The following is an 18970-nucleotide window of genomic DNA, read 5'->3' as shown; positions in this document are numbered from 1 at the left end:
AATACTCAGCATGGAAAATGAACTCAGTGTTACACACTCCTGCAGCAAAGGGGCCAGCAGTGTCATCTTCAGAATGTGCCCCTCATCCTGTCCTCAGAACTGGGCTTTGGAATTCTTTCTGCCTTGTCTAGTTAATCATCTGATTTTGTGCAACCATTCATTCTATAAAATCACTACACTTTAAATTTCTTTAAACACTTTTTGTATCCAAGGACAAGAAGAAACCTTATCTTTGGCATCTATTTTTGGCTTCTCCATGTGAACGGGGCTTGAAAGTAGAGACGACATTTGCAGCTGTCTGCATGGCTATTCCAATTTGGTATATAAAAAAACTAGGATCTAATACTTCTTTAGTTTATGTGTCATTTAGCCTCTTCCATCTAGAACTTAACTATTTGGCAACCTCAGCTTTCTTGAAGACAGGGGAAATCCAGGAAATAATCTTCACTGCCTGCTCCACCTCCCCAGGCAGGCTTATCTTCCTAAGAAGGCATAAAAAGTTACAAAGTCTAGTACTAAATTTAGCTTACTGTATTGATAAGAAAGTGGTTTATGCCCTTACACAGAACCTATCTTTCTACATCAATCTACTCTGTTTATCTCTCTTGATTTTTCTCTTGGCCTGAGAATTCCTCCCCTCATTCTAATAAGAGTACCCTACTTCCCTCGCTTCCATGTGAGCCTGGAGGGACTGTCAATCATGGCATTCCACTCCTGGCCAAGGGTTGGGCACGAGACCTAAGGGAAGCAACAAGAATTCCTCTCTCCCTGGACTTTGTGACTGGTTCAGGGATGTGCACGTGATTCAAGCATGGCCAATCAGAGTCCTTCAATGGGATTTGTGGAGGGCTTCTCTTCTTTGTAGATTGTGATGGTGGACCTGTTTGCTTGGGGTAGTCAAACATATGATCCTTTACTTGTAGAGTAGGCCTAACTAGAATAAGGCTAGCTCATAGAGGCAAGAGAAGAATCAAAGGGAGATACTAAAATGTTTGAGTCCCTAGATCCAGCTGTGCCTGAAGCTTGCCCTAACCTGGTCTTCTCTGTTACATGAGACAATACATTCACTTTTGCCTGAAGCCAGTTTAGGTTGGGTTTTGATCACAGATAACTGAAAACATCTTGACTACTACAGTAAATATGATGGGGTCAGCTTTAATAACTGAATGCTGCCTGCAATGGAGGGGGCAGTAAAGTTATCAAAACAGAACTATATGAAAGCACAGCAACTGTAGCTAAACTGTGAAGGGACAAATGTTTTCTTTACCTCATTAGGCCTTTAGGACAGTATATTTCAAGCTGTAGGTCACAACATATTGGGTGGGTCATGAAATCAATTTACCGATGCATAAATGACATTTGTTAAAAGATAGAATAGAATATAAAATAGAGAGTACATCCCCACAGTAAAGGTAGGTTTGATTTCACAACATTTTATTTCAGGTATATGTATAAGCATATATGTTCTGGATAGTGATATGAAATAACATTTTTTACTGAGGGTCGTGATCCAGACATTTGAAAGTCACTGCTTAGAACAAAACTGCATCACAAGGCTGAAAAAAGCAGAGGAGTCCAAATATTTAGCACACGACTATTCCTGTGTTCTAAGGAAAGGTAGCTGCCCATTGTCCATAACTGATACTTCGGTCCTGACCTTGCTAGATGCACACGTGTGGGAAGGATGGGTGGGAGTCATGCATGGAATTAAAGTAGGTAATGAAAGGTATTGGGTTCTTCTAGTTCAAGGCTGCTTCCTCTGAGTTACGAATTCAGTTAGTTGTAATTCATCTCTTCCTCAGGGCCCTTTTGGCCCCTGGGCTATAAGGGGTGGAGGAGACAAGCAGCTTACCTCAGCTTGCAAGGGCAGGAGAGAGGATCTGGAAAGCACACGCTGTCCTCCAGATCTTCTCTGTTACCTTTCCCAGGGGCATTGGTCCACTGAAGAAGCCTGTGGTTGGCAAGCACATGATTTCTTCTCCCTTGCCTGGCCCAACCGTGGCTCTCACGTGCTGTGAATCTCTCTATCCTTCCCTGACCACACCCCCTCCTCAGGTCTAGCTGTCTCAGGCAGTGGATCCCTGGTCCTTGGCAACGGGGTAAATCACCCTCAACACAGCAACCCTGCCAGCCAGCGTCGTGTTTCCCATGGTTGTTTCCCCAGCATAAGGAGCCTTTCAGATCCCTCCACAATACACAGGAGCCAGGAGAGGTTCCAGAATGCTGACTCAATCTCTCTCTCTCCCTGCCTGTTCACCCACACTGCCATTTTAACTGGCTTTTCACACTGGAGCGAGACCACACATCATGGCTGTCTCCCCCAAACAGAGAAGGGGCAAACCCCACACTGCTCTTGACTTCACCTTGAATTTTCTGACACCTTTCCATCTCCCTGTTTCCTCTGGGATTTGGGCTTGGAAAGGAGCAGCCAGAACACACTTGTGTCACCAACTGCTTCTTAAATGTGTTCCCCACTGCTACCCACTCTCCCCTGGGACTCCAGGGAGCATGCTTTCCCTTTTCCCCCCGGGGTCGGGGTCTTCCCTTACATCATTTACTGAGTTATTTCTACCAGTGACTTACCTATAAACCTGAAGTCACACAGGCACCACCCTTAATAAGGAAAGGAGAGCTTAAAGAGTTTAGAAAATCCTCAAGATTCTCAAGACCATTGTCTCTCTTCGGACTTAAAAAAGGAAAACCCCAGGGGGAAGGTATAGCTCAAGTGGTAGAGCACATGTTCAGCATGCACAAGGGCCTGGGTTCAATACCCAGGGCCTCATCAAAAAATAAACCTAATTACCTCCCCCACAAAAAAACAAAAAGAAAGGAAAATCCCATATTTGTAGTCTAAACCTGTCCATTGACCTTTTCTCTCTCTCTCTCTCTCTTTTTTTTTTTCCTCCCTGTTTTAACAAATTTTGAATACCCTGAGGTAAATGGCGGCCCTTGGCTGGCTAAGGGGAAAGGTTACAAAAATTGAGATACGTTGTTTAAATTACTGACATAATTTAATAAATATTATCCTTTTACAAGAATAATTTATGTTCATAATTAGCATCACATGTGGTGGTCAGCCTGAAATACACTTAGGTATTTTAAATACTTAGTTTCTGTACACATAAACACACACATACGCCCTTGGCATTTCCACCATAAGATTTTGGGATAATTCCTCACCATTATTTATAAGAGTGGGTGGGCTTTTATAAGTATGGAAATTGCCCTACTTCTCTGTCCATAAAAAGACATTTCTAAGCAGAAGACAAAGAAAATTTACTCTTCTAGACCAGTGATCAGCAAACTTCTCCTGTAAAAAATGCCAGAGAGTAAATATTTTAGGCGTTGTGGGCCATATGGTCCCTGTTGTAACCACTCAACGCTGATGTTGTAGCACAAAACAGCCACAGATGAACATAAGCGAGTGGATATGGCTGGATTCCAATAAAACTTTATTTATGGACACTGGAATTCGAATTTCATGCCATTTTCAATCATTACAAAATATTCGCCTTTTGATTTTTTTCAACCATTAAAAGCAAAAATCATTCTTAATTGTGGGCTATATGAAGCAGGCAGCAGGCTAGATTTGGCCTCTGAGGTGTAGTTTGCCAACCCCTGCCCTAGACCCCCTTTCCAAATTAGATATTTTAATTTCCTTCCTCCTCCCATTTATGATGCACATTATTGTAGCAATAGCAGCAACTAAGGCCAGTTTTTTTCTTTTTAAAAATTTTTTTGTGGGGAGAGGTAATTAGGCTATTTATTTCTTTCTAATGGAGGTACTACGGATTGAACCCAGGACCTCATGCATGCTAAGCACACACTCTACCACTGAGCTATACCCTCCCAGCTAAGGCCAGGTTTAACTTACTGACTTTACCGCCCTCTCCCTGCTTGTTGGCTCGTAGAGGAGAAATGCTGTCACACACCTGCACTAACAGTGAGTTTGTGACCTGGACAATCTGAACGACACCCTGCTTGGTTGGCAAAATACAGTCAACTGACTCACAGAAATTGCTCAAGACAAGGGCCATGGTTCTTGGTGTCTCCTTACCAGTCCCCTGAGTTCCTTCCCTGGTTGCACACTGGATGGCAGAGGCCAGACCACGGAGGACTCAGCCTGGATGGCAGGAAGAGAAGGTCTGCTGAAACCTTCATCTCTGCTGGCCCGGAGAGTACCCCTGCTGGAACCAGGTCCTCTGGCCGGTCACTGGAAGTACCATGCCTTGTGCTTTTGGCCAGTTCTTCACAAGAAAAGTGACTCCAGGAGTAACATGGAGGGAATCATTCAAATACCAAGCTCTAGATCTGGTTCCTTAACAGCCAGGTCACAATGAGTCATTAAGAAAAGTTTGCATCACAGTCCTTACGCCATCTGTTTAAGAAAAAATTAAGTGTATGACACAGTTAGAAAATGTTCCAATCCAAATAGTTGAAATGTTCAGTGTTTTGTTTTTTCAAATCAGCTACCTGGAACATTCAGCTATCCAGAACAACTCATTCTGAGCAGGTCTGGGATAGCCCTATTTTACTGTAAAATTGCCTTTGGGGAGATTTGTCACTGTCACTCAGAGCGTGGGATTTGCCAGAGTCATTTATGGCAAAATGTGTGAGGTTAGATACAACTAATTTTTATGTAACACTATTTTTATTACCTAAAGAAAATTCTAACTAAATAAACCAATGTGTGAAATATAATTTCTCACCAGAATTACACTGGCCATCAGCCTCCTGGCCATCATTCATTTTCACATTACATAATTTAAGTTAATTGAATGAAAATATTCTAACATCTTGAAGGCAGAGCTAGACCTCAGAGGTTTCATTATAAGAAGGAAAAATAAATTATTCACACAAGACACACTCTGTTTAGGAGAACTTTATGTAAAATTGATGATAATTAGTGAATACTGGGGGTTTTGACTCATTAAAGGTAACTTTGTAAACACTTTTTTGTAAATGAAACATTAACTTATTTGCATTGAGTTAAGTTCTTGCTATAGATTAAAAAAAAAAATTTTGCCCTGAATAGAAAGATCACAAAATGACAGTTTTATAACACACTCTTTGGCGTGGAGGGTCTTTCTGAATAATGCTTAAGTTTCTAGTTTGTGTTTGGTACTATAGTACCTGTTTGCCGTGTGTTACCTTGTGTATTGGTCACATCAGTCTTGTAAGAAGGCTCAGAATTTAAGTAGCTTGCCCAATGCACCCACGTTCTCACCAACTCCAGAGTCTGCATTCATCCAGTAGGTGGTCCGTCTACTCACTGTAGGTCTGCTGCACCATGTGAATAGGGACATATTTAATTAGTCAATTGGATGTTTTATTTATGTGATACAAAAATTAAAGTTGATTCATTTTTTTTCAGTAAATAGATTTTTTTTTTACACAATTCACCCAACATACTTTGAGATTTAATATATTGATTAGCTTCTGCTTGGAAAACCCAGGCCCCCACACAGTTCTTAAGTCACTTGGCAAATTTGCAGAAAGCTAAAAAATTAGACTTCTTAAACAACCCCTTCACACTGAGCATTTGCCTGGCTGACAGTCTGAACGTGTTAGTATTGGAGGGAGTGTCATTCCATAATTTCATTTTTTTAATTAAAAAGCTCAGATTTCAAGGATCACAACTGAATTAAGCTTTCATCCCTGGATATTTCTTTCTGCAATTAAACACAATTTTTTTTCAGTAATAGATTGGTTATATAGTATATTAAAGTTGACTTTGGGGATTTCTTTTTTCATTCACACTTGTGTAATACTCAAGTCTCACTAAATGTTGTGGGTTGAAAAATAATTGGCCTCTGGAGCAGAGTTGCTATGTAGAAGAAGAATAAATAGACTTCCAAGCAGAGGCAACTGATCATTTTTATCTAGCTTGAAATCGTTTTTTCCTGAAAGAGGGCAGAGAACACTCTGTGGAAAGGCTATGAGGTTGGCAATACAGGAGCAAGGGGTAAACGGGGCACCTGAGAAGCTAGAGAGAGGGATGGAGACCTGGGTACCAGGCTAAGGGATTTTCATTTCACTCAGAATGTGCTGGGAAGCCATTAAATGATGTTCACCGGGAAAAAGGCATCATTGAGATTCACATTTTCAAAAGGTCACTCTACACAGTAAGTCTAGAGATATTGCAGAGGATACAGTAGAAGGTGTAGAGTTGGAGAAACAGAGACTGGGTGGGAGACTCTGAGTAATCCAAGAGAAATTACTCAGGCCAGATCTGGAAAAGCTGAGGGAGATATCTTTGAACATATAGCCAGGTCTAGTTTAGTGGCATTTCCATCAAAAAAGCAAATACAAGTCCATGTCCTAATTGGTCCACTAAATGCTCTGCAAGGTCCTCCACTATAAAACAAGTAGGTCACGCATGAAACAATTTTCCATGCATTACTGGGATCTCAAGATGAGGGAAAATTTTCAAGAGAAAAAAAGAAAACTTTAGCAGTAACTATATGGAAAATTTGCCTTCAAGTCCTGCATTGGTGAGTCCAAGCTGTGGGCTAGTTGCAAATTGAAAGAGCTGAACTGTGAATCCTTCATGTTAGGCTGGAAAAACTAGAAGGAGGGTAAAGTTGCCACAGGTTCTTTCGATCCCCTGACACCTAGAAGAAGCAAATGCATATCCTCTCAGGGAAAAAAAAAATGTGTCTTCATGCAAATATGAACTCACAATCAAAGACAAAAACAAACTCACTTGAGGGGAAAAATACCATAAGTGAGAGTCAGCAGACACCACAAAATATAGATCTAGATTCCCTAAGACTTCAGAATTTGGAATTATCTGATACAGAATATTTTAAAAATTATATGGATTTTTAAAAAGAAAGATGGAATTAAAAATAAGCAATTAAGAAGAGACAAGCCTATTAAAACTTACCAGAGAAACTTAATAAATAACTAAATATAGCTTTTTAAAAGTAAAAGTTATTATAATATAAAACGCAATAGATAGGTTAAATGGTAGATTAGACACAGGTAGAAAGAAAGAACTGGTAAACTAGAAGATATATTTTAAAATGTTTTCCAGAATACAGCAAAAGAGAGCTATAAAATGATAATATGAACAAAGGATTAAGAGATGTTAAAAGTAGAACAAGAGTTCTTACATGCATATATTTTGAGTTCCAGAATAAAAAACAGAAATAATGAAGGGAAGGCAATATTTAAAAATACAAAGGCTGAGAATTTTCCAGAAAGATGATGAAAGACACAAGTACACATATACATAAAGCACAACCTGTACCAAACAGAACAGATAAAAAGAAATCCACACACACCCACATAGTAATGGTGCTGCAGAAAATCAAAGAAAAAGAGAAGAGCTTAAAGGCAGGCAGCAAGAAAAGACAAATTACCTTCAAAAAAATGACAATTAGACTTACAGCCAACTTCTCATAACAATAATGGAAGCCAAAAGATAATAAAATAAAATCTCAGAGATACTGAGAGAAATGTATACGGTCAAAAGTTGAATATAGTCAGCAAAACTTAGAGTTTTGAGTTAAGAATGAGGAAAAAACAAGACATCAGAGAAGGGAAAATTAAGTGACTGAAATTAAGACATTCTAGAGTAATTTTTTGCTCAGGAGAGGGGGCTAAGGCATGAACTTAACTCTTATTCACACGTTAAATATGAATAATGATATTTCAGATGTACAGATGGAAGAATAGAAATAGCATCCACATTTTCAATCCAGTAGGTGGAAAAAATGAAATAAAAAACAATAATGAACATAAACACAAGCAACTTTTAAAAGAAAAGGAGAAAAAATTGATGATAACAGCAAGTTCATATATGTCAGTAATCATAATAGATGTAAATTGACTAAAACAATGGAAAAAATAGACAAAAAACTAATTATAGTCTCTTTACAAGAGGCACACTTCAAACATATGGACTTAGAAATGCTGAAAGTAAAAAGGTTTTTAAAGGCCAGGCAAATATTAACTTTTAAAAGGTGGTAAGGTTGTATTAATATCAGACAAAGTGAACTTAGAGTTGAAGGCATTATTAGGGAATGGGACAGTCACTATATTTTGATAAATTCACCAGGAATATAGAATAATTCTAAACTTGTATGCACCCAATAATGAAACATTCATGTACATAGAGAAAAGTCAATAGAACCACAGAAGAATGTTGACAAATAACACATTAGAAGGTTCCAACAGATCTATCTCAGTTATTCATATGTCAAGAATATAATAAATCTTTGTGAAATTTTGGAAATTGAAAACTTAAAAAATGAACAATCAGTTTGATTTATTAGGCAGTTAAAAAACCCTACTTTTTATCACTTATATGTGGAATCTAAAAAAATGAAGTAAATGAACTTATTTACAAAATAGAAACAGACTCACAGACACAGGAAACAAACTTATGGTTACCAGGGGGAAAGGGGGTGGAGAAGGATAAATGAGGAGTTTGGGATTAACGGATATGAACCACCATATACAAAATAGAGATACAGCAAGGTCCTACTGTATAACACAGGGAACTATATCCAATAGCTTTTAATATCCTATAATGAAAAAGAATATGTATATATGTACAACTGAATCACTAGGCTGTATATCAGAAACTAAAACAATGTTGTAAATCAACTATAGTTCAATTTAGAAAACCATATCTTTAACAGTTAAATAATACACAATCTTTAAAAAAAATTATACAATCTTCCTCAATACATACAAAATATATTAAAACTTGACCACATGCTAATTCATAAGTCATCTCCAAATATTACATATTTCAATGACTGAGTAGTATACAGATTATAGTCTATAAAAATTTTATGAAATTCAATAATAAATGTTACTGGGAGAGCTAGTTATCCATATAGGAAAAAAACAGGGTTTTTATCTTACACCATGCATGTTAATCAAAGATACTAGGAAATAAATGGTTAAGCAGCAGATCTGTAATTCATTCTCTCCAGCTGGGAAATGAGAAGCAATGACTCCAGGAAAGAAAGAACATAGTCTAATCTCCTTGTAAACATACTCATGACAGACATCTTGGCAAATGAATGACTGGAATTTGTGAATAGAAAGGTCCTTACCCATGGAACGCTTTTAGCAGATTGTCTAGAACTGGTCATGGTAAACAAACTTGCGATCTATGGATTGATGGTGTATAGATGGAGACTTTTTGCTTTCAAAATGACCTCCTTCTGTATCGGTGACATGAATCTCACACACTGCTTAGAGACTTCTTTTATTAATCTGGGACCAGCGTACATCCAGTGTAGCAAGAAAGGATCTGAAGAGCAATGTGGATGGTCTCAGACCCCCGCCTTCTGTGCCTGCGCCTCAGAATTACCTGTATCCTTTAAATTATTGATAAACTTAACAGCGGGTGAGACGTCTGATCCACATGAGCCTGATTTGAGAATCTGACCCACAAAGAAGGCAGAGAGGGAGAGATTTGAAGATGTAACGCTGCTGACTTTGACAATGCAAGAAGGGGCAACAAGCCGAGAAATGCAGACAGCCACTGAAAGCTGGGAAAGGCAAGGGAACAGCTTTTCCCCTGGGGACCCCAGAAGGAATGCAGCCCTGCTGATCTATTTTACACTTTGGATCTCCACCACTGTAAGATAACATTTTTATGTTGTTTCTAGCTGCTGAATTTGTAGTAATTTGTTACAGCAGCAATAAGAAACTAATACATTATGAGAAGAAGTCAAGAGGTTGGGGCAGCAAAGTCCCACACAGATGCAACAGTATTGGTTAATGTGCTAATTTCTAAGCTGAGTGAAGGCTTCATGAATATCTATCCTGTAAGTATGCTTAATAACATACGTAACTCATGTTCTTTTTTTAAAGTATCAAACATTATTCTGAAAAACTTCCGCACACACACAGACACACAAAGGTGAATGCAGAAGGGCAGCAGGTCTGGGAAGAGAGTAATGAAATTTTTTTCTCCTCCCACAGGTTGCATTTGAGCCACTGATGAAATATTCATCAAGAGAGGTTTAGAAGGGAGAGAGAGGAGTCAGGAGCTCAGGTGAGGTCTGGAATCTTCATCCTCTGGGTGGTAACTGAGTCAGTGAGTGAGTTATGAAGCCCTGGGATGAGCCTTGATTAAAGGACAGAAGAAACTCACAAAGGCAACTGAGGAGCATGCTCAGGTTGAAGAAAACACAGAGAGAATAACTGATACATCATTTAAGTATTTTGTCATTTGTGCACATGTGTTTTTAAGTTCATAGTGGTGCGATTCTCAAGAAACTCAGTGATAACCCTCCTGGAAAAGTATTGGCCATTTCAGATGCACCAGAACCTGGGAGCTCTTATTGATCTTCCAAGGAGGCCCAGACTGCCCTGCTTGGCCCTCCCGAAATCTCAGCCCGCAGGCTCACGGAGGGGAGGGGGCTGGGGGTGCTGGGCACTGTGGGCTGCTCCACTTAGAGTCACTTAGAAAGTACCTACTTCTTACCTTTGACCTGTTGCATTTATTTGCAAGGATGCATCCACATCTGAGATAGAGACTTCTTGATGAGACTGAAAAAATAATTTTGGCGGTAGCTGCTCTTCTCAAATTTTAGGTCAATGACTTAACCCTGCGTGGCTGTTGGTGCTGCCACCGCTCTCCATCCATCTTGTGTGTGACCAGGACTCCACACTCATGTGAGCTGCCAGGCTGCGCTTTTCACAACACTCTTGTCGCTGTTCACTTCTCAGATCTGCAGGTGAAATAATGGGCATAGGAAATTATGAAAATTATAAGCAATTCTACAGAAAATAAAAGTAATTGGAGGTCATGGTGGGAGCACTGTTTACATTTGGCACTCAGATGAGTATTTCACACTTTGGGTATGCAGACCACATGGGGTTAGGAGTTGTTTTGTTTTTAAAGCACACTGTGTGTTTAGTCCTTGTCACTTTCAATCTGAACACACGAGAACTGCAAAATGCAGCATCTGCTCTCTAAAGCATCATGCCAGAGCTCCAGACATCTGCAAAACACCCTGGGTTTTACTGCCACTGAAGGATAGTAATCTCTGAGGGGGAATGAATTAGCAGCTTGACTTCTTAGTATTCACAAACATTTTAATAGTGATAACCTATGGGTATTTTCTTTCTCTTATCTACAAGTCAATCTCCTTTCCTTTTCTTCCAAGTTCTGACCTAAGGAAAGGGCCTAAGAGTAAGAACACAGACATTTGTAATAAATAAAAACGTATGAACATGCTTTAATAATTCAAAAATTTGAAGAAGCAAGATATATTCCTAGAGATTCCATTTTTCCCCCTAACCAGCCCTTGAAATTAAGAATTGAATGTCATATTAACATATAAACTCATATAGGAAACAGCATGGTGCCATCTGTTGGTGAGTTCTTGGGTATTGCTGGTCCTTTTAGTATTTCAGGATGTTGAGATTATCTTTACTCATTCATTCAGTTATACTAACACTTATTATGCACCAAAATCTACAGTGAGTACAATGGAAATTAAGGTAAGACATGATAACCAAAATTTAATGTGAGTTTGGCACTTGTGTTCTATTCCAAAGTTCTAGAATTCCACTCTTTTACATAGTGCAGCACAGATGATGCCACAGTTTTATATTTTAGGGAACTGCATACAATCCTTTGCTAGTCATTTTAGTAACTAAACACAGATTTAGTAATCCTAGATCTTTTTGTTCATAATGATTCTGTGAGCCGAACAACACACTGGTACTCGTTTGAAATCTTCAGAATTCTTCAACTCTGATTAAACAAAATGAGAATCATCCTGCTAGCTAATAGATATTTACCAGATGATATATTTAGGGTAAAATTTTAATAGAGAATAAAAAGCAAGTAGCTATTATAAAAATGTATTTCTCATTAAATTAAAAATAAATCCTTCCTTGAGCCTCACTCCCCAGCATCTCCATTATTTTGGTTCTCTGCAAATCAAAATTTCTTGAAGGAGTAGTGAATTTCTATCATTGATTTTTTAATAATCTACTTCAGTCAGCCTTTTGTGCCCCACTACACACAAAGACACAAAAACGCATACACACACACACTGAAACCATCAAGTTCACCAATAGTCTCCACGTTGCCAAATCCAATGGCCCATTCTCAGTCTACATTGTATCTAACCTCTCAGCAGCCTCTTACTCAGTAGCTGCTGTCTCTTTCCTAACACTTTTTTTTACCTGGTTTGTAGATCATCTCACTCTCCTGGTTGGTTTCCCTTTGGGGCTACTTCTTTCTGAGGCTTTTTCCAAAGATTATCCCTCTCTCCAAGACCTCTAAGTCATAAACTACTCCAAGGGTTCAATCTTCAGATATTTCTTTTTTTATTACATTCTCTCCTATCCAACAGAAAGGTAATGCGAGCCACATATGTAATTTTTAATCTTCTAGTAGCCACATTGTTAAAAGAAAAAAGCAAAAAGAAACAGGTAAAATTAATTTTCATGACATGTTTTTATGTCAGTACATACAAAGTATTATCATTTCAGCATGCAATCAATATTAAAACTAGTGAGTTATTTTACACTTTTTGTACCAAGTCTTTGAAATGTGTTACGTATTTTACATTTAGAGTACATCTTAATTCAGATGCTACACTTTCATAAAAAAAAGGTCTGGTCTCCATCTTGTAGGAAATGCCTGATTTCATAACATTTACAGTTGAAAACTATACCTAAGTCTTTCCAAGCATACTTAAAAGTTTTCCGATAGCAGAATGAAGTGTTCATTTTTACATTTAAATTTAAAGTAATTAACATTAAACAAAATTCAGTTCCTTGGTTCCACTAGCTGCATGTTAAGTGCTCCATAGCCACATGTGGCCACTAGCAGCTACCATATCGGAAAGCACGGCTCCAGATGATGCTGTGAGTCTCCTGTGTTTAAACCGTATCTTTATGCCCCCCATTAGATCTCCAGCATGGAACTCTCCCCTGACCAATATGTCCAAATGTGTGTTCAACATCTTACTTAGATATCTAATGGGCAAACCAAATTTAGGATTTGATTTTGCTTTGGCATCCTTCCCCACTTGTACCTACCCTCGACAGGGGAAGTCTTTGATTTCTCTTTTTCTCTCACACTGCCACAACCAACCTATCAAGTTTCCTTTTAAATTATATTCAGAATCTGACCATTTTTCACTCGCTCCGTAGGGCCCTAGTCAAGCCACCAGCACCTCCCTCCTGGACCAGTGGAGTGGCTCCTGCGTCTCCCAGCTCCTGCTATCCTTGTCCTTCTACAATCCAGCCTCCAAACGGCACCATAACAAAGGTATACAATGGAAATCAAATCATATCTCTTCGTGATTCAAAATCCATCACTGTCTTCCGGTCCCTCTCTTAACAGTATGTTCAGGTCTTGCAAGATCTGCCTCCCATCTCCCTCTCCAGTCTGGCCTCTGGTCACTCTGCCCCAGCCCATCACTTTCCAGTCCCACTGGCTTCCTTGATCACATCAAGCTCATGAGGTCCCAACAGCCTGGACGTCTCTTTCTCTGATGTTCGCGTGGCTTGCTCCTTCATCCCAGGCGCTGCTTGCGTGTCACCTGGCCGTCCCATCCAAGCAGGCGCCCCCTCTCCTCCGTCCCCTACCCCCAACCCACTTGGCTCTCCTCCCGCCACTGAATGTTCCTTCCTAAGAGCCATCACCACCTGGGAGTCTAGCCTAGGTTTGTTTGGTTATTGCCTGCCTTCCCATCTAGGGATTAAGCTCCTTGAGGGCAGAACTTGAAATACTTCTTCTGTTCCTCTGGAATTTCTGATTCCATGTGTGAGGAGCTTAGCGGTCACCATTCTGTCATAACAACAAGTAAAAAGCTAAACAGACTAAAAACCAACAACTCCTCTTGGACCCGTAAGAGAGGGGAGGACACAGGGCAAAACACTGCCCCTAAGATGGGAAAGACTGACAGGCGAATGCAGGCAGTAACAGCTTACTGGAGCAGAGACTCAGGAGCGGAAACCAGCAGAGGAACCAGGGCAGTGGCAGGGAAACTGGGACTGTGATTGATGAATTGCTAGAGGCTGGAAGCTAAGAACTCAGTGGTAAGGGGGGCAGGGGCAGTCTTGGGGCAGGGGCATAACACCTCCAAGAGCTCAACTGAATTCCCGCAATAAACATGGGAGAAGAATCCCTCAAGCTTCCACCAGGATTGGGAAAAAGAAACCGCTTTGCAACAGGCCAGAGTGCCCTGTCCCTCTTGACAATGCCCGCACTGGTGGGAGACTAGTTAACCAGAGGCGAACCTGCCGGGGCATTATCAGAACCTAACTGACCTGGAGAAGAGAATACCCAATCCCAGCCCACTGTAGCCATCCTGTCCCGCCTAAGGGAAAGAAAACAAATGAGAAGCACGCGTGAGGTCCACAGCTCAGGCGCACAGGATCACTAGGAGACAGAGACTTAATCGTATGACTATGGAACACTTCCCTCCCCCACACCTCACTGTCACCTTAGTAAAGCCCTATTTATCCAGTAGTTCCTGTCCAGCTATCAAGAAAAAGTTACAGGGCATACTAAAAGGCCAAAAACACAATTTGCAGATGCAGAGCAAGCAACAGAACCAGACATGGCAGGGTGTTGGAATAATCAGATCAGGAATCTAAAACAGCTATGATTAATATGCTAAGGGCACTAATGGATAAAGTAGCCTCATGCAAGAAAAGATGGGCAATGTAAGCAGAGAGATGGAAATCCTAAGAAAGAACCAAAAAGAGATACTAAAGATCTTTTGTTCATCTGTTTATTTAATGAGGTTTCACCAGACAGAGAACCATGCCATCGCTGAATGAACAATTATGCATGAATAACATTTAAAGAACACATATAATAATAACATGAATAACTTGTTATTTGTATTTTGAAGCATTTTATTGCCATTTAAGTAATATTTGTCCTGACCGTCACTGACGAGGAAGTAATTTCCTTCTACCTATCTAGGTTCCTCTTGCTGGTCTAAGAATTAAACTGATGTGAAACAGATAAACAGGAGAAAATCAAGCAAAAGTTTAATAACACGTACACAATGGATAGACCCAGGAAAACTGAGTAACTCACCAAAATGGTCTAAGCCTTCCCCTCAAACACCATCTTCAACTGAAGACAAAAGAGGGGTTTGGGATAGTGGTTTGGGACCTCAAAGGGGAAGAAGGCAAGTAACATGGAGATGGGAAAGCAACTGTTTAGCGAACAAATGTTTTCTGGACCCGGACAGTTATAGGACACAGAGGATTCTAGTAAACAGACTTCACTGGGTTCCTCGCTGTCTACCGCACCCAATTCCAACTGTGGTTGCATAGATGAGAGGGCCTTCCTGGAGCAGGACCTCTATTTACACTCTTTTAGGCAGTTGGGGAAAAGTCACAAGTTCTTCCTGAGTCTTTGGGTATTAAAAATAATCAGTCTAAATCAATCCTCACGCCACAATTTGGGGTGGCAAATTTTGCTCCCTACACTGTCCACTGCCCTAGTTTGGGAAGTGTCACCCTTAACTTCAGTCAAGAGCTGTTTAGAGAGAGAAGTAGAAACACCCACTCCTCAACAGGTGCCAGAGGAGCACCCCCCAGCCCCCTACATGCTTCTAGAAGGAGCTGGACGAAAGCTGGTTGGCTGCACAACAGCCTGAGGTGCTCATCTTTCAGGGTGCTAAAATATCAGAGAGAAAAATTAAAAAATAGTCTGCCAAATAACTCAGGACTTCACACATAAAAGAGAAATCTAAATGTATCCTCTTCCTCAGAAGCAGATCGTGTTCTGGGGTAGATATAAATATTGAAGAAGCACCTGAAGCATTTCCAGACGCTTAACCCATCACCCACCTGGTGCAGGCTGACCCTCGTCCTAGACCCCTAAGAGACAGAGGCAAGCCCCTAGCTCCCAGGGTCTCCCCAGCTCTCCTGGTGTTGCCTGTTCAAGAGTCTATATGGTGTAGCAGTGAAGAGCGCAGACATCGGGATCCACACCACCTGAGCTGAGAGCCCAGCTCTGCCACTTACTAGCTGTGTGGCCTTGGGCAAGTTCCTTGGCCTCTCTGAGCTTCAGTTTTCTTCTAAGAGTACCTACCTAATATGCTTATTGTAAGAGTTAAATGAATCCATATATGTCAAACACTTAGAATGTGCCTGGCATACAAAAATGCTGCCTGAGTGTTAATTACTATTATTGTTATCTCCACCCCCAGGCTAAAACAGCACCAGGAAAAAGCATCCATTTAGAAAGGAAGTGTTTAAAGATATTTTATGTGCTTCCTATATTTAGTTGATTTTTATTCAAGTTGGCATTTTTCCAGTACCTGCTCTCAATGATTTTATAATCTTATGCATTCATTTTAAAAATGGAGAACAAAAAGCATACTATAAGCTGGTGCAGAAATGGTGCAAAAAACAGGAGAAGAAAAAAAGGTGTATTGTGTTCACAGGGTCAGAGTGATGTGACTCCTAGTGTTATACTAATGACATAGATGAAATTCTAAGTTTCATTGGAAATCATCTCAGAGGAATATTTCACGACATGGAAGAATGCTCATATTTATGGTTTAGAGGAGTAACAAGTTATGAAACGGAAGATACAGTGAGAGGCAATCGGAGTTTTAAAGTGTACAGAAATGGATGAAGAAAGACTGGATGGAAAATGTCAAAATGCTTATAGCATTATTTCTTGTTGATACTTGTTTTCCAATATTGTTTTAAATTGGCATGACACACTTGACTTCTAAACCGAGGGGAAATAGGATCAATAAATATATTACTCTTTTTAAAGGGGATATTAGAGATACCCTACTACAGTGGTTCTCAGCTTGGACAGTATTATTCCCCTACCCCATCCCAGGACACTGGGAAATGTGGGTGGGGCTTATCATATTGACTGGGATCCCTACTGGCATTAGGGTATGAAAGTCCTTCACAGCAAAGGATTACAAAGGATTATCTCGCCCAAAATGCCAAGGCACAAAGTTGCATCTAACTCATCTATCCTATAATCAAGCATGTTGAAGTCCAAAGAAATGCGGTGCCCAAGATAACTCAGCAAGTTAGTTCTAAGTCAGAACTAGAGTCTAGCTCTTCTGGTTCCCAATTCAGAGCTTCTTCCACTTTCCTACTTCATGGAAAAGGCGGGATTTGAGATGGGTTAGAAGAATGAGCAGCGTAGGATGCAGGATAGCGGCCACCCAAAGATATCAGGTCCTAATCTCTGGAAACTACATATGTTGTAAGTGTGAAATTGAATAAAGGAAACCTCATTGAAAATGAAGCTGGGAGGCTGGGAGGAGAAGCCCTCACAGGCTACCACTCAATGTCAATTACAGACCCCAGCGGGAAGAGAGGAACCTGTCATTCCCAGTGGGAAGCTTACTTCCCAAGCAGGAGGAAGGAAGATTCTTTGCTTGCCCAGCGACAGCTGCTCCAGGAGAGATTGTCACAACTCAGCCAATGAAAAGCCACTACACTTTGAACTCCTAGTTTCCTCCAATGAACCATTTATAACAGCCCCTCCCAACTTCCCCCTTTCCCCTATAAAAGAATGGTCCTCTCCTTTAACTCTCCAGACTCGCCTGTAGTTTTTGCTATAGAATACTTGTGCAGAACTGCAACTCTCTGCTATTCCCAAATAAACCCATTTTTGCTGGTAAAATAACTGGTAAGAAAACTGGCTGTTTTATTTTTAAGGTCAACATAAGGATAGTCTTTGCAGATGTGATTAAATTACAGATCTTAACGTGGGGAGGTTATTCTGGATTATCTGGGTGAGCGCAAATCCATTCACAAGTGTCCTTATAAAAGAGAGGCAGCATGACCCCGGGGGCAGAGGTTGGACTGATAAATGGCCACAAGTCAAGAATGACCAGCAGCCACCAGAAGCTGAAAACGTAAGGAATGGATTCTCCCCCAGAGCCTTCAAAGGGAGCACAGCCGTGCTGACACCTTGATCCGGCCTCATGAAACTGATTTCTGGCCTCCAGAACTTGGAGAGAATACATTTTTGCTGTTTGAAGCCACCAGGTTTGTAGTAATTTGTTATAGTAGCGTCAGGACACTAATGTGGGTAGGACTTGACAACACCCCAGGAGGCACATGGTGAGATGGAAATGGGATCTGAAGAGACATCACGAGCAAAGAAACCAGGGTGGGAATGACTGCCCTCAGAGAAAAGACCAGTTAACTGCCGAAACTGCTGTCCGTGGGGTGCAGTAGAAGACACAGTCTTCCAAGTGCCTCTTAATTCCTCAGCATTTGTAAAGGCTAACAAATGCAGGGCACTTAATTTAAAACTACTAGAAAGCTTGATGCAATATGCTGGTTTCTATTGCCTTCTTATATTTGCTTTCTGTGAAACATAAACAAACTACACAAACTAAATACGTAAAACATAACAAGTTGAAATCTTATGTATACATTTCTTCTCCACTGAAAGGCAATTTACATAAAACGCAAACATAAACAACATCTGTGTATATCTCCAGTAATATATTAAGTGACAATGATGTTCTCTTTAACCAAAAATGTACTTATGCATTCAAAATTACCATTTACATAGAATTTGGGAGAAAATACACATTTTTTTTCCCATGGAAATTACCCTAATGTGTCTTAAAATGTGTAAACATAACCTAGATACATCAGAGTGGTATTTGTGAAATATCACACATGTTCAGAGCTTACCCAAGTAATTATGTTTTACAGCTTTTAAAATGGTGTGTATCTCTGAACGAACACACACAGAGTTCACAGTTCAGATTTGAATATAATGATTTTATGGTTCTTTCTCTGGACAATTAAGACACTGAGAATTTTAATCAACTTTTTGAAGAATAAAACTTGCATCTTCTGGCGGTGGAAAAGTGGTACAGGTTTTATTACACACCATTTGAATCCCAGGGACTGAACAGTTGACTCATTCATGTTCTTGAGGTGTGCCTACAAGAATAGGGAAGCAATGGGCTCAGAGCCACCAGTCCCACCATTCACAAAGCCACCTTCC

Source organism: Camelus ferus, chromosome 2 (assembly GCF_009834535.1).
Source record: "Camelus ferus isolate YT-003-E chromosome 2, BCGSAC_Cfer_1.0, whole genome shotgun sequence".
In the NCBI taxonomy this organism is placed as follows: domain Eukaryota; kingdom Metazoa; phylum Chordata; class Mammalia; order Artiodactyla; family Camelidae; genus Camelus; species Camelus ferus.
The sequence above is the reverse complement of the archived record's forward strand: the minus strand, read 5'-3'. Positions refer to the sequence as shown.